Consider the following 13,224-nt stretch of genomic DNA (forward strand, 5'->3'; position numbering starts at 1 on the left):
CTTCTCTGTGCCTCGTGTAAGATTTTTGAGCTTGCTCTTCACAACATATTGTCTTTTACTGTAAAGAATCCACTAATTCCGAATCAGCATGGATTTCTCACCGGCCGCTCCACTACCACAAATCTCGCAAGTTTCATGACACAAATCTCCGCACCGGTACTCCGAAAGGGGCAAGTTGACACCATTTTTTGTGACATCAGCAACGCTTTTGACGAAGTGCTCTACTCGCTGCTACTGATGAAGCTTACGGACTTTGGTGCTGGCTTGTCAATTGTCAATCTCTTGCCCAGTTATCTTCTCGGTATAACATGTTATGTTAACGTCAAAGGCTAAAGGTATAGTTTTTTTTTACATGCCAACTAGCGGCTTCGTTCAAGGATCAATACTAGGACTACTCCATTTTTTAAAAGTTTTTATTAATGGGTTCTTTCCACTATTCTGAATTCTTCATTCTTTCTACATGCCGATGACATCAAGATTTTAAAGGAAATTCACACTGTTGATGACTGTCGCATCCTGCAGTCTATCCTGTCTTCTTTTTCTAAATGGTGCAAAGACAATAGCCTCACCTTGAATGCTGCTAAGACCAATGTCATGACTCTGAGACGCAAAACAGCAAGCATTTCCTTTCCTTGTTCTGTGGATTCTGTGCCATTGTGTAAGGTCTGTAGCAGCAATGATGTCGGTGTGCTTTTTCATGGAACCTTACACTTTTCAGCTCACACTAAATGCGCCGTCTTGCGGGGTATGTGCTCTCGTGGCTTTTCTTGCACAGACTATCGAAAGAATTGAATTTTCCTACACCGTTCCGCAAGTTGTACACAACCATCTGTCTTCCTCAACTCGAGTATGCGTCGGTCGCCTGAAATAGCATTCATATATCCAGCAGTGACATTATATATCAGGTCCAGAAAAGGTTTCTAAGCATACATCCTCACCTCATTGCTAATATGGAGATTGGACCTTCTTCTAGCACTGTTCGATTATTGTCATTACCCCTACTTCGCTTGCGACGTAATCGTGCTGACCTTCTGTTTCTTTTCAAACTCCTTCACGGTATCCTCACCTGCCCCGAACCCCACAGTTGTGTCATGTTTCGTATTTCGCACAAGATCAGCAGAGAACATATAGACATTTACATGTTCCTGCCTATCATCATCAACAAAGACTCAACCGCCCACATAATGCAGTCCTTATAATGATTATTTTCAAGATCTCGACATATTTCAAAACTCGCTGTCATGGTTCTTTTCCGAGCTTTGTGTCGTTGTGTCATAGTTTCACACATTGTACAGCTGCACTTCTCCTCCTTTTTCTGTTATATTCACCTCGCGCCTTGCTTATGTACATTTTTTCTTTTCAAGTTTGTTCTTTTTCATTGTTTTTCTCACTTATATTCCCCTGCAGTTTTCTTGTTTTTTCATCTATGCGTGCGCCAGCACTCAGACCTCAGGGTTTTTCCTGGGCACAGTGAATAAATAAATGATTGACTTATTATTATTATTGTTATATTATTATTATTGTTGTTGTTATATTATTATTATTATTATTATTATTAGTAGTAGTAGTAGTAGTAGTAGTAGTAGTAGTAGTAGTAGTACAAAATCAGAAGCGTTGGGAGGACTCCTCCACCGAAAGGACAGATGCGTCTGCGGGCTTCGCTTCCAGGAAGTGCGACCGAGGAAAGGACGCCGCACGAACAGCAGCCCGCCCTGCGGGGAGTCGTCTGTTTACTTCGCGTTCCGACAGATGGCGTCCGTGCCCAGGCGCCGCTTTAGACGCTGCTCACCAGGTCGGCGCGCGCGGACAATCCGCTTGAGAGACTACTTCGCTGTTGCGTCCGGCACATATGTTCGAATATGCGGCGCGGGCGTGGAACCTATACCTTCCCATTTGTAGACACAGTAAACACCCAGTAGAACTAATCGATTTATTCTAAGCTTTTCTTTGTGCGTGTGGTCCCGACCGGGGCAGTGATTGCATTCTATAACGGATAGTGCGAACGGATAGTACGGGTATAGTACGGATAGTACGGATTTATAACGGATAGTACGAAGAGCGACGTGCGAAGCAAGAAAACCGCTCTCATACAGCGCCATTACGCCAATTTGCTCTAAAAGCCTTAATCACTTTGTTTAAGGAAATTTATATTGTATTTATGTAAGAGCAATTAGCATGTACATGTGTAACCTTTTTTCAGTCTATATTGTGTTTGACTTGATTAATTGACCTTTGTTTAATTGCAGAAACTGCACAAAGAGTGTGTTTGTTACTGATTCTTTAAAATACTTTTTCTATACACTGACCATTGAAGCGTCTTTGGGAAATGCGCTTTATTGCCGGAACGTTTTTCATTTCCTATTTATACAGGGTCATCATATTTAAGTGTTATGGAATTTTTAAAAATCGCGTGTGGCAGATGGCACAATTCTTGTTCTTGAGCCGGATTATTCGAAGACGCGGACATTACTAGCATAAAAAAATCGAAACACATATTAAACTAATTAACAAAAATTCACTGATTAACTTCATAATTAATCACTTTAGGGCACACATTGGAATTTACGAATTGTAGCCGGTAAGCTTGCAGGACGTGTCCATTTGAAATTAATTTCCAGGATGACACCACTTTCGCGATATTATTTCCCTGAGTGTGGGACGAAATTAATGGGCGTTCCAGTTACCTATGTGCTTCAGTGCATAAAAGAACGTTTTGTCAAAGAAATAAGTGGAACAACAGTGCATCTTTTACGGCAAGTTCGATGGCGCATATCTCTAAACTGGCGTCATTCTGAAAATTAATTCCAAGTCTATGTGTCTTGCAAATTCACCAGCTACAATTCGTGAATTGCAATATCTGCCGTACAATAATTCATTCAAAAGATAATTGTGGATTTTTGTCAATTAGTTGAATATTTGCTTCGATTTCTCGTGCAAGTAATATCCGCCTCTTCGAATAATCCAGCCCATGGTCTAGAGTTATCTTGTCTGCAACAGGCTAATTTTAAGAACTAAAAACTTAAAATTGATAACCCTGTCTATTATGAGGAATCACTCTACTCTCGCTGAGCGCGAGCTATGAAGGCGAAGAGTATGCGACTCGCGCTGATGATATCTACAGATGAGGAAGATGAAAGTCAGTCCCATATTGCGCTTGCTATATATATATTGTAGTGAAAGACGCAGAATGATTGAACTGGGTAGGAGCGCACGGAGGAAGAGGGAAGAGGAAGTAGAAGTAAACGAGGTGGTCTAAGGGTCACGAGGCCTTGCTTACAATGCAGTATATACCATGGTGTTTCGGTGAAGGATTTCAGTAAATCTTAAATATCGCTCCTGGCAAATAGCACAATTTTAGTCATTCAGCTGCTCTACTCGAAGAGGCGGGCACTACTTTCTCTATAAATTGAAATCCATAATCAGGAAAATTAGCGAAAATCATTTATTAAGCTTTTCTTAACTAATTCTCTTACGTCACATATTGCAACTTACAAATTATAGCTCGTGAGACTGCAAGGCGCATCCACATGAAAGTAATTCTGTGGATAACATCATTTTCTAACTACACTGTCGTTCAACTCACTTTTCACAAAACGCCGTTTTATGCATTGAAGTACAAAAGTCACTGGACTGCAGCGTATTCCTTCCTAAAATTCGCAAATTAATATCTCCAAACTGGTGTCACCCTGAGAATTCGTTCCAATTGGATCTACCTTACAAGCTCCCAGGCTACAAATTGTAAATGGCAATATGGATGGCAAAGAAATGAGTTAGAAATTAGCGATCTTTTGTTAATTAATTGCGCATTTCAATTTCTCGTCCAAATAATATCCGCCTCATTTGCAATGGTCAATCCCGCTCAAGGATAGTAATTGTGCTATCTGTCACAGATGATTTTTTAAGCTTACAGAAACACCGAGTATATATATATATATATATATATATATATATATATATATATATATATATATATATATATATATATATATATATATATATATATACCAAACCAAAAATGTGGATCACGGGATCTCAGAAAACGTTGAATTTCTGAGTAGCTTGTATCAGTAGCTAGTAAAACTGTTTATCGAAATGTTGTTCGCATATACTGGTAGAGGCCGGAAATGCGAATACCAGGCTGGGTTCATTGTGAGGCTGCGGATATATTCCGCTCTTTCTCGGATCCCATGGCCCGTAAACTTATTTGATCGATCGACAGTGCACCACCATTCGTTTCGCGCATGCAATCTGATTAGACGAATATCTTTTCCTACAAGATCGGCGACAATGAAGATCCGACGATACGGACGGGGGCGTACGTCTTGCGCAGAACGATAAGTGGCTCGCCGGCGAAAAACTGTCACCGCAAGAACATGAAAAAATCTACGCATGTCAATATCGCCTCATGTTATCGTTATTTGAAAACTGAGCAATTTACCGTTTGTGGATAAGCCGATGACACAATGGTTGCCAAAATTTCCGATTTCATCCCCATAAATCAATAAAGGGGAAATCCGCTCGGGGCTGCTCGGTGCGGCACACAAATATGCCCCTTTGCGTTTCTAAGTGCCAACCTGTCGGAGGCACAGGAAGCTTCGAAAGTCATCACACCACGTTTTGCGGCTTCTTGGGTCTTGACTGTATCACGTGATAACCGACCGAAAAGGCGGACGCCACCAGAATTTCGCCGTTGTCATGTGGAGTGCGGCTTTGTTTATTTGTTTCAATATATATTTTACGAGCTGGCCACCCGGTTGTAGTGTTCATGCCGCATTATTACTTCGTTTTTATAGTTGTTCTGATTTTACTGAAACACCTCATTTAATGAAGTCAATTTTTCGTTTGCTATGTAAATTTGCTGTACTAGGTGTTTCATTTTGTAACCTATCGATAGCTTTCACGTGACGTCAAAGACCCAGATTTGTACCGTGCCGGTGCACCAGCGTGGCGGCTACGATGACGTAATTGCAAGCCATCTATACCGTTTTTTTATTGTTCTCTTTTATATGAAAAAGCTATTAGCGCAGCGAACGTGGCGTTCTTGCAAGTTCCGAGGTGAGACGGACATACTCTGCCTCTGTAACCCGAGTTCCAGAATACTAATTAACAAGAATTCGCTAATTAAAATTTTTTTTTGAAGCTTGTGGGAAATTGTTTAAGCGGCAAATTTGTTGGCAGTCGCATTACAATGCAACCCCATTTCTTAAAATCTTGATAATGGCACCTAATTCAAGATATTCATCATCTAATCACAGCGCTCAGTCCAGGCAATATCGAAACTAAGTTCACAGAGTGCAGAAAAAGCCGGCCCACTGTCTAAATCGGACGGGAGTACCCCCGTGACTAAGAGCGCGACGAAGTGTGAAATAGAATCTCACGGCCAGCCGCGGAAGCTCTGATACGGCACGCTTTGCCTGGCACGCATTTGTCGCGACGTGTTGTAGTATTTGTCGCGACATGCCTTCACTCAACCGCGCCACACACTTCGTCACGGCGTGTTTCCGTATGGCGTAACAGCGCGGCGGGCTCGTGTTCAACATTGCCTGCATTGAGCGTTGAAATTCAATTATGAATATATAAAACAAAGTGCGTTTTTAAGTTACTTCTTCTTAAAAGCTGGGGGAGAGGGGGGGAGAGTGTTAAAATTGACGACTTCCAACTTTCCCATATGAACAGCTACCCCCAAGGCTCTAATAAAAAGTGAATTAACGCATTTTCCTTAATTAGTATTCTGATGCTAACGTTAATCAAGACAAAGAATGTACGCCCCACCTAGAAACTTCTCAGCAAACTCGCCACTTTCGCTACGCTCGTAACCTTTTCATAAAAAATTCAGTATAGTGTATAGAAAGCACCCTGTAAAAGGGTTTACTTCATTGTAAATATGTCTCAGGAGCATTTTTCTTGCGCCCTCGCTTTGCGTTTCTCGTAGTTTTGTCGTCGAGTTACCCTCTGTTATTAGTGTCTAGTGCCTCTTTCCAGCCCTCGTTACCCGGTAATTACCACTGAGGCCAACAGGACCTTTTCTCTTTCCTTTTTCTGTTTGTGTAGGCGCAGCCAACGCTCGGGATTGTTTGAGTAAGCCTACGCTTCTGAATGACGATGAATATCAGCTGTTATTTTGGCTTTGTGCAGGTGTATACTACTCTTGGTTGTAATAGCGCCAGTGGGACTACGTTGACCGTGCATTTGCAGCGTTCCCTTTCTCTCTCCCCCGCTCTCTCTCATGTGCTTTCGTGTGTACTCTGCGCGCCTTTTAGACTTGAGATACAAGCAGCCTTCGTAATGTTTTCTAACGTCTGGTACTTTTCCTCTTGCACCGAGGCCAGTCGCAACGTAACGCCACCCTTGCGTGAACGCCGTTTCCGTTCACGCCGTAGTTAACGCGCTGCCCTCGACGGCTAGCCCGCGTAATCACACGCCGGGTTCTCGCGGCCTCCACTCAAGGGCTGAGCCAGCCGAGGCTTTAAGTTTTTCGTCCCTCCTTTCCTACCAGCCCCTTCCATGCGCCCGAGAGCGTTGAGGGAGGAGCGCGACCTCTGAGTCACCGCTGTTTTCTGTCCTCTGCGACGGCCACGGCGCAACTCTTCCCCGACTTTTCCGCCTGGCTCTACTACTAAACCAGCGAAGAAGAAAAAAAAAGAACAGCTTCCTTCCCAGCCACTGCGTACATTCTTAGCGGGAAAAATATGGTGTTTGCAAACAAAAGATTCACTGCGACAATGGCCGATGTTGAGGAACTGGAGACAGAAGAGAGAAAAAACAAAATAAAAGATACAGACACGCATAAACTGAGAACTTGCTCCGTTCTGGATGTCCGCCTGTTGCACACGAAAACTTTATACGACGCATTACACACAATGCCGCATAACTTGAAGTGTTCCCGAGTCTGGGAAGGATACCAACATAATTCACCAGACGTTGAAGAATTTAAAAAAATTTAGACCCATCAGCTTGCTACCGATCGGTGTTGTGCGGAACGTTCACTGGGGTAATTTCAAATAGCATCTGAACAACATTTGACTTAAATAAATCTAGATAGTAGGGTAGGTTTAGAAAGGAATGTTCATCAATACGTAACATCCACGAAATCAATGAGGGAATTGAGAATTCTCCGGAACACAGTAAAGCGCTATATAATACGGGCGTCATAGACTTCAAAGAGGCCTTCAATGGAGATATCAGCCGTCAAGGAGGCATTAAGTATAGTGAAGGAGTAGAGGGAGCATGCGTAAATATCTTAGATGATATCTACAGAGATTCCACATCTACCATAATTTTTCGCAAGTGGAGAGAATATCAATTAAAAGAGGTGTCCTGCATGAAGGCGCTATCTCTCCAGTAGTGTTCACTCTAAGATATAAAGAAATATTCAAGCTGTTAGACTGAAAAAAATTAGGTGTGAGGATCAACGGGGAATCTCTTATAGTGGCCTGCGGTTTACAGATAACATTGTTCTGATCAGATAGGGTGGAAATTGCTTACAAAAATAACCCCTTCAGTCACGAATTATGGAATGTCGATAAATGTATGAAAGTAACAAAATATTATTCCAACGCGTTCCATACTACATCAAAGGAAAGTCAGGGTCAGAATAAAGGGAATAAAAGGTGATAGAAGGAGAACAGGAATACAAAATAGAGATAGAAAAATGCACGCACTTAACGCGATGCAACTTTCAGACTCATTAGCCCTTTCTTCAGCACAAGGCGGCCAGTCGGTAATTCCACTGGTTAAACACCTTGTCTTGTCCTCTCTCTTTCCTCTTCCTCAGGATCAGGATAATCTTTCAGACATCTTCTAGTGAGTCATCGTAATTGCGACGTAATTAAATATCGATTTCATGCAGAATGAGTTATGCTGCGTTTGCTGGCAAAAATACTTGAATCACCGGCACAGGGCACACGGACAAGTAATTTATTGACTGACAGTATTGAGGGAAAGAACTATTCCGTTCACCCTTTCTTACGGAACTCGGCACGTGGTACAAACCGTAAAACACGGTAATGCCTTTAGAAAAACAGTCGTGCGTAGCAATACTCTGTCCACACAATGGAAAAGAAGCGACGTTGGGGATGCAGTCGGTTCTTTTCACCGTAACCTAACGTCCCTGTTTGTTTTGTTTTTTCCTACCACAGAACAGAACCGGCAGAAATCATCGACCGTGACTGAAGGTGGATGTGATTGAAGATCTAGCTTAACCAGCAAAGTCTAACACTAAATTTGAAGAATAATATGCGGATTATTAATGCTCAACAGCGCGAAGCGACAAGCACAGGAACCAATTCCTCCGGTATGCCTTTGTTGCCTATGTCTTCGAGAATAGTGAGCTTAGAGGGCCGTGTCGCGGTCCTTCTTCATAAACGAATTCCGCTAGCGTAGACCGTAAAACGTAGATTGTTTGCGTTTGTCCTGCCCATGATGAATGCAGTTTTCCGCATCTTTCTTTTTTTTTTTTTTTTTTTTTGTCAGCTCCGAGCTCAGCACACAGAAAAACGCGGAACGAGCTCAAATGCGTTCGAGGCCAAGCTCCTTTCCAACGTCGGCACGAGAGACGTGCCCCATGTGGCGGCGTTACAAAGAGGACTCCGTTCACGGAGCGGGACCTTTTCGGTGGTGTCGGAACAGCGAGTGTTACGCGTCTCATCAGCGTCAGGGCGTCTCGACGATGGCGGTGACTAAAAGCGAGCGAGGGAGTGAGTGAAACAGAACAGCCGTCGCCGCCGCTCGCGATGTCGTCGGGCGGACACGGGACATTACCTCGCGCTTCCCCCCCAAAATAAGTCACTCGCGCTCGGCTCAATCGAGAGGCGGCCACCGCGGCACGTGATCCTGCCGCCGCAAGAGGGCAACGTCCTAAACTGACTGCTTTGAGCATGCAAGCCGGCGCCGCTTTTCTGCCTTTTTCTCGGCTGTTTTGGAAGCTCTCGAGACCAGAATACGACGTCCGGAGTTCGGAGGCTATAGACTCTCATGTCTCCCATGCACGCGCTTGATGGTTTATGTATATCTGCGAGAAAAAGAAAACAGTGGATATGCGCGCGTGCGTGCGTGCGTGAGTGCGTGTGTGCGCGCGCTTGACATCACACTTTTGTGGAAAGTCGAAAGGAGCAGCCCTCTTGCTGTTGTGCCGCAGCCGCGCGGTCTGAGGCACTCCGTCTTTGTCATAAGCCACCGACACGTGCGCTCCGAAGTTTCTTGCAGAAAGATATTTAAGAAAACAAGAGAACAAGTTACCCGAGGCACCTTTCAACAGATCCTTTGTGGTGACTGATCTGTAGTGTGCAGCTGTAACTGTCTCGGGTGATAAGTTTCTGCCACAAGTGGAAGGGAGCATGTATACGTGAAGCCCGCGTAGAGGACCTAGGAATGCCAGCCCGGAAACGGGTTAAGTTTGTCGCAGTTTCAGCTCAACACTATACTTTTTTTGCCTGCTCCTTTTAGAATCTTCCCGCCAATATTTATAACAGAAGTTGAGTAATCGCGGATGTATATTTGAAACACTGAGGAAAGGCAGTTTCTCAGCTTCTTGAGTTAGTTTTTTCTTCTGTTTGTGATTTGTTTCCTTCTCTTGCTTTGTTTTTCCTTTTCTTCTGTTATTTTGTTTATTTTTCGAGGCCCCAAAACGGCGGTTTTAAACAGTAAAATTCTATCAGCTGCCGGCGCTCCTCGTCGCAACAGTGTTGTGATCGCTAGCACTCGTAGTCATCGTGTGTTTTCTGGTTACGTGTGTCTTTTGACGTGCAGCGCCACGCTCGTTTAGTTATAGTAAGTGAATGTTTACTGCAATTTATGCGGCCTATAAATAAATAGCCTTAGTTTATGTATGTAATAGTGTCCTTTGCTATCGCTCTCGATGCTGCACCGTTAGGGCGAGATTATCGCACTGCAAACATCAAAGTGCAAGTTTTTCCAACTTGCATGTTATCGCAATACAAATGGCTTATTCTTCTGGGGGTGGTAGACGCAAATCTAGCGAAAGATTACAAAAGAAAACAAATGCCACCTTTATTACAATACGTACGCAGACCTTAGCATAAAAAAAAATAAATAAGACATTCCATACATTTATTTTTAAATAAGATTGACCAAATTTCGAGTTAGCCTTTGTATTATTCACCACATTTATGTTATAAACACATTTATTATGAAGATGCGATACATCGTAGACAAACTAAAGCATGCACGTTAAATTTGCAAAGTAAATATAGACACCACCTGAATGCGTTTTTCCTTTTCGTTTTTCGTGTCGCGGCATTAGTCCGACGACGTTCATTTCCGATTTTCTGTGTTTGTCCTTTACTGCGACCGTTTGCAGAATTTAACGCGCTAAGATCCTCAGGAATGGAGCCAGTAAGCAAAGGGGTAAAAAAAAAAAACAACCCAAGATGATAAAGAAACACTACGTTCTGCATTGCAGTACACTTTGCCTCAAGTATTGCATGCAGTGCGGCAGAACCTAACGCCCGGCGCGTTGTTTACAAAGAGAACTGAATCTTGCCGCAGCGCACTCCTCGGCATTAGGTGAGTTAGATCCCCATACGGGAATGAGAACCACCTTGACTTGCAAAGCTCCTCCGAGATCCCGTAATAACTTCACGTTGCGCGCGAAGCGCGGACCTGTACCCACACCCTGAGCATCCACAGTGCTGAACGCCACTAAAAAGGCGCAGTGTAGCGCTGCGACATCCTATCCCTGATGATTTGTTGCCGGAATAGTTCGCTGACGACTTTTCTTATTTTTTTTCTCGCTCGCAGCTTCTTAGTTGCTCTGAGAACACGAAAGCCACTCACGAAACTGCATCTGGGAAGAAATAAAGATAAACGTGGCTGCCTGGCCCCTTCGGTTCCGCACAACCCTATACGTTCCTCCCGCTCGCCTCAGTGCCTCGCTCCACGTGCAAGCATAACCCGGCCACCTGACCACGTTCATTAACGGGTGGGTGTGGAATTGGGGTCCGCAGGGGGCAAGCCGTACACACGCTTCCGCGTAGGCAGTTCGATAGGCGCCTGGCTTAATGCCGGCCCTTCGTGGCACCGCCGCTCATGCGGGTGCGGAGGCGCCCGAGTTTTATGACTCTGTCTCATCCGCCACGCAACCTGCGCTCATCAAGCGCGCGTGCAGGGAACCACAGCTCACCGGCCGTCGCCGCCGCCGCCGCCGCAGGTCGCGTGTTGCGTGCTCCACGGAGCGATAGCATCGCCGCCTTCATGGCCAACTTACGTGAGGGCCCGAACAGTTTGACGGAAATGTTCAATGCGCCTCTCGGAGCTCGCGCTGGATGTTGAAGTAACGGGTATCGACGCGGGGGCCCACTAAAGTGGAGCGCTGATCGGCGATAAAACAAGGACTGCGGTGTGTTTGCTCCTCTCATGCAGATACAGACTTTTGTTACACTGACGTCCTTTTTCTGCATTGTATGCATTACATTATGCTAGTTAAATAAATAAGAGCATGCTCACGAAAATTATCTCTATGGAAGTTTGAAATAACTGAAGCGCGTTTAGCGGGTCCATTTGTTTCGTGCTAAGGACGAAGGTATGTTACTGGACGCCCATGTATATTTAGTCTTGGGAAGTTACGGAAGTCCGGAGCGTTATGCTGGTTCACTCATTAGAGCGATAGGACAAATATGTGTAAGTCTGCAGGTTACTTGTATCCCTATCGGTAAAGAACATATGAGGATATGAACAGGGACGTAAGCACTTGTGTTCTTCTCGACTGCAAAAGAGAGAAGAGAGACAAATGAAGAGCGAAAGGTAGGGAAGTTAACCAAGGACGTGTCCGTTTGTCTACCCTATACTTGGGGAAGAGGAAAGGGGAAGGATAAATAAAAAGGAAAGGGAAGAAAAATAATGACGAGTCAGTCATAAGACATTCGCAGAGGAATTTCCGCTGTCACAAGCACTTCAATATGGCCTAACTGCTGAACAACTATTCATCCGGTTTCCAACCTAGAAGTATTGCTATTTTCCTTAGCTACGAAATGAGTAATTAAACACGTACTACGTCTGCACGTCTGCAGCGCAGACACTGTCGCACCGTCGACAATTGTGAAACATAAATGGTTTTTGGCATTAAGCCGCTAGTATAGCTCTGCTAGACTCTGATTCTTTTTCTTCATTCGAATGAATTGTTCTCTCACAAAACCAGACGCTGGCCTGATATTAAGGTTCGATCCAGCTAAAGTGGAAATAAAAAGAGGGAGTGAGGCAACTAAATGGGATCGCCTTGATGAAATCGCAAACCGGGCATTGAGCTATCATGTGCAACGTTACTAGATTTCACTGACAATGGTGGCGCTCATTTTGGCGAGAACAGAAACACAGGTGTAAGCCATTTGATTTCTTTCGACTGGGTGCATCTTTCACGTTAGTTATGCGTGTAGCTTTTCTGTACTTGTGTATTGTCATTTGATAAGTGACTTCACGGCCACTTTTCTTTTTTCCGCCTGAGCGTGACGGTGTTTTGCGCCCTGCGTTTTTCCGCACGTAAATCGAACCTAATCCCTAGTAATCTTTGATTGTTTCTTATTCCTTAGTTGGCACTGACGGCTAATGACTAATGCTGTTTGCGTACCAAGCACACAGCTAACGGGCGTTTATACCTTTGTTACGTGTATAGCTCTCCAGCACATCTTTCGTCGATAGTGCTTAGTTAAATTGTTCTGTAGACTGCGCACTGGACTGCCAACTTTCAGTCGACCTTTGCTCGTTGTGCAAGGGTTGCACTGAGTTTGCTCACACTCACTGAGAAAGAAGAATTGTATGAGCGGCTGTGCCTCGCGAGGTGATTAACCCTTTTTTCAATATAGAAGTACGAGAAGATGAAACGTTTCCAGTCTGAGCAGCTGTTATATATATATATTTGACTGACTCTACCGGCAAGCCACGTCAGACCGCGGTGTCTTCTTCAACGTATATGCGGCCTCATGCATCTTTACCGTCACGCACTGGGTACCGCCACCACCTGCTCCAGCCAACCACGCAACTGCCACGTTCACCCTCGCCCTAGATGACGGATTGGACAGTTGTAAGGAGACGCTGCGGGGCTTTCCTTCTGAACAGCAACGACAACAATGAGAAGGACGATAACGACGTTTAAGAAACGTTTGAAACAAGCGCCTATTCCTTGCTTACCCACGCTCCTTCTTTAGGACGCGGAAAATATAGCTTCACAAAGACGCAGAGTGGAGCCAGAGACGGCGCGCGCTAAAGCAGCAG

The 13,224-nt window shown here is 44.4% G+C and overlaps 1 protein-coding gene across 2 annotated transcripts in view; it reads left to right on the forward strand.

The window, feature by feature from the left end:
• Positions 1-13,224, forward strand: part of LOC126531574 (uncharacterized) — an 84,703-nt gene that overhangs the window by 9,626 nt on the left and 61,853 nt on the right. The window lies entirely within an intron of this gene.

Source organism: Dermacentor andersoni, chromosome 5 (assembly GCF_023375885.2).
Source record: "Dermacentor andersoni chromosome 5, qqDerAnde1_hic_scaffold, whole genome shotgun sequence".
In the NCBI taxonomy this organism is placed as follows: domain Eukaryota; kingdom Metazoa; phylum Arthropoda; class Arachnida; order Ixodida; family Ixodidae; genus Dermacentor; species Dermacentor andersoni.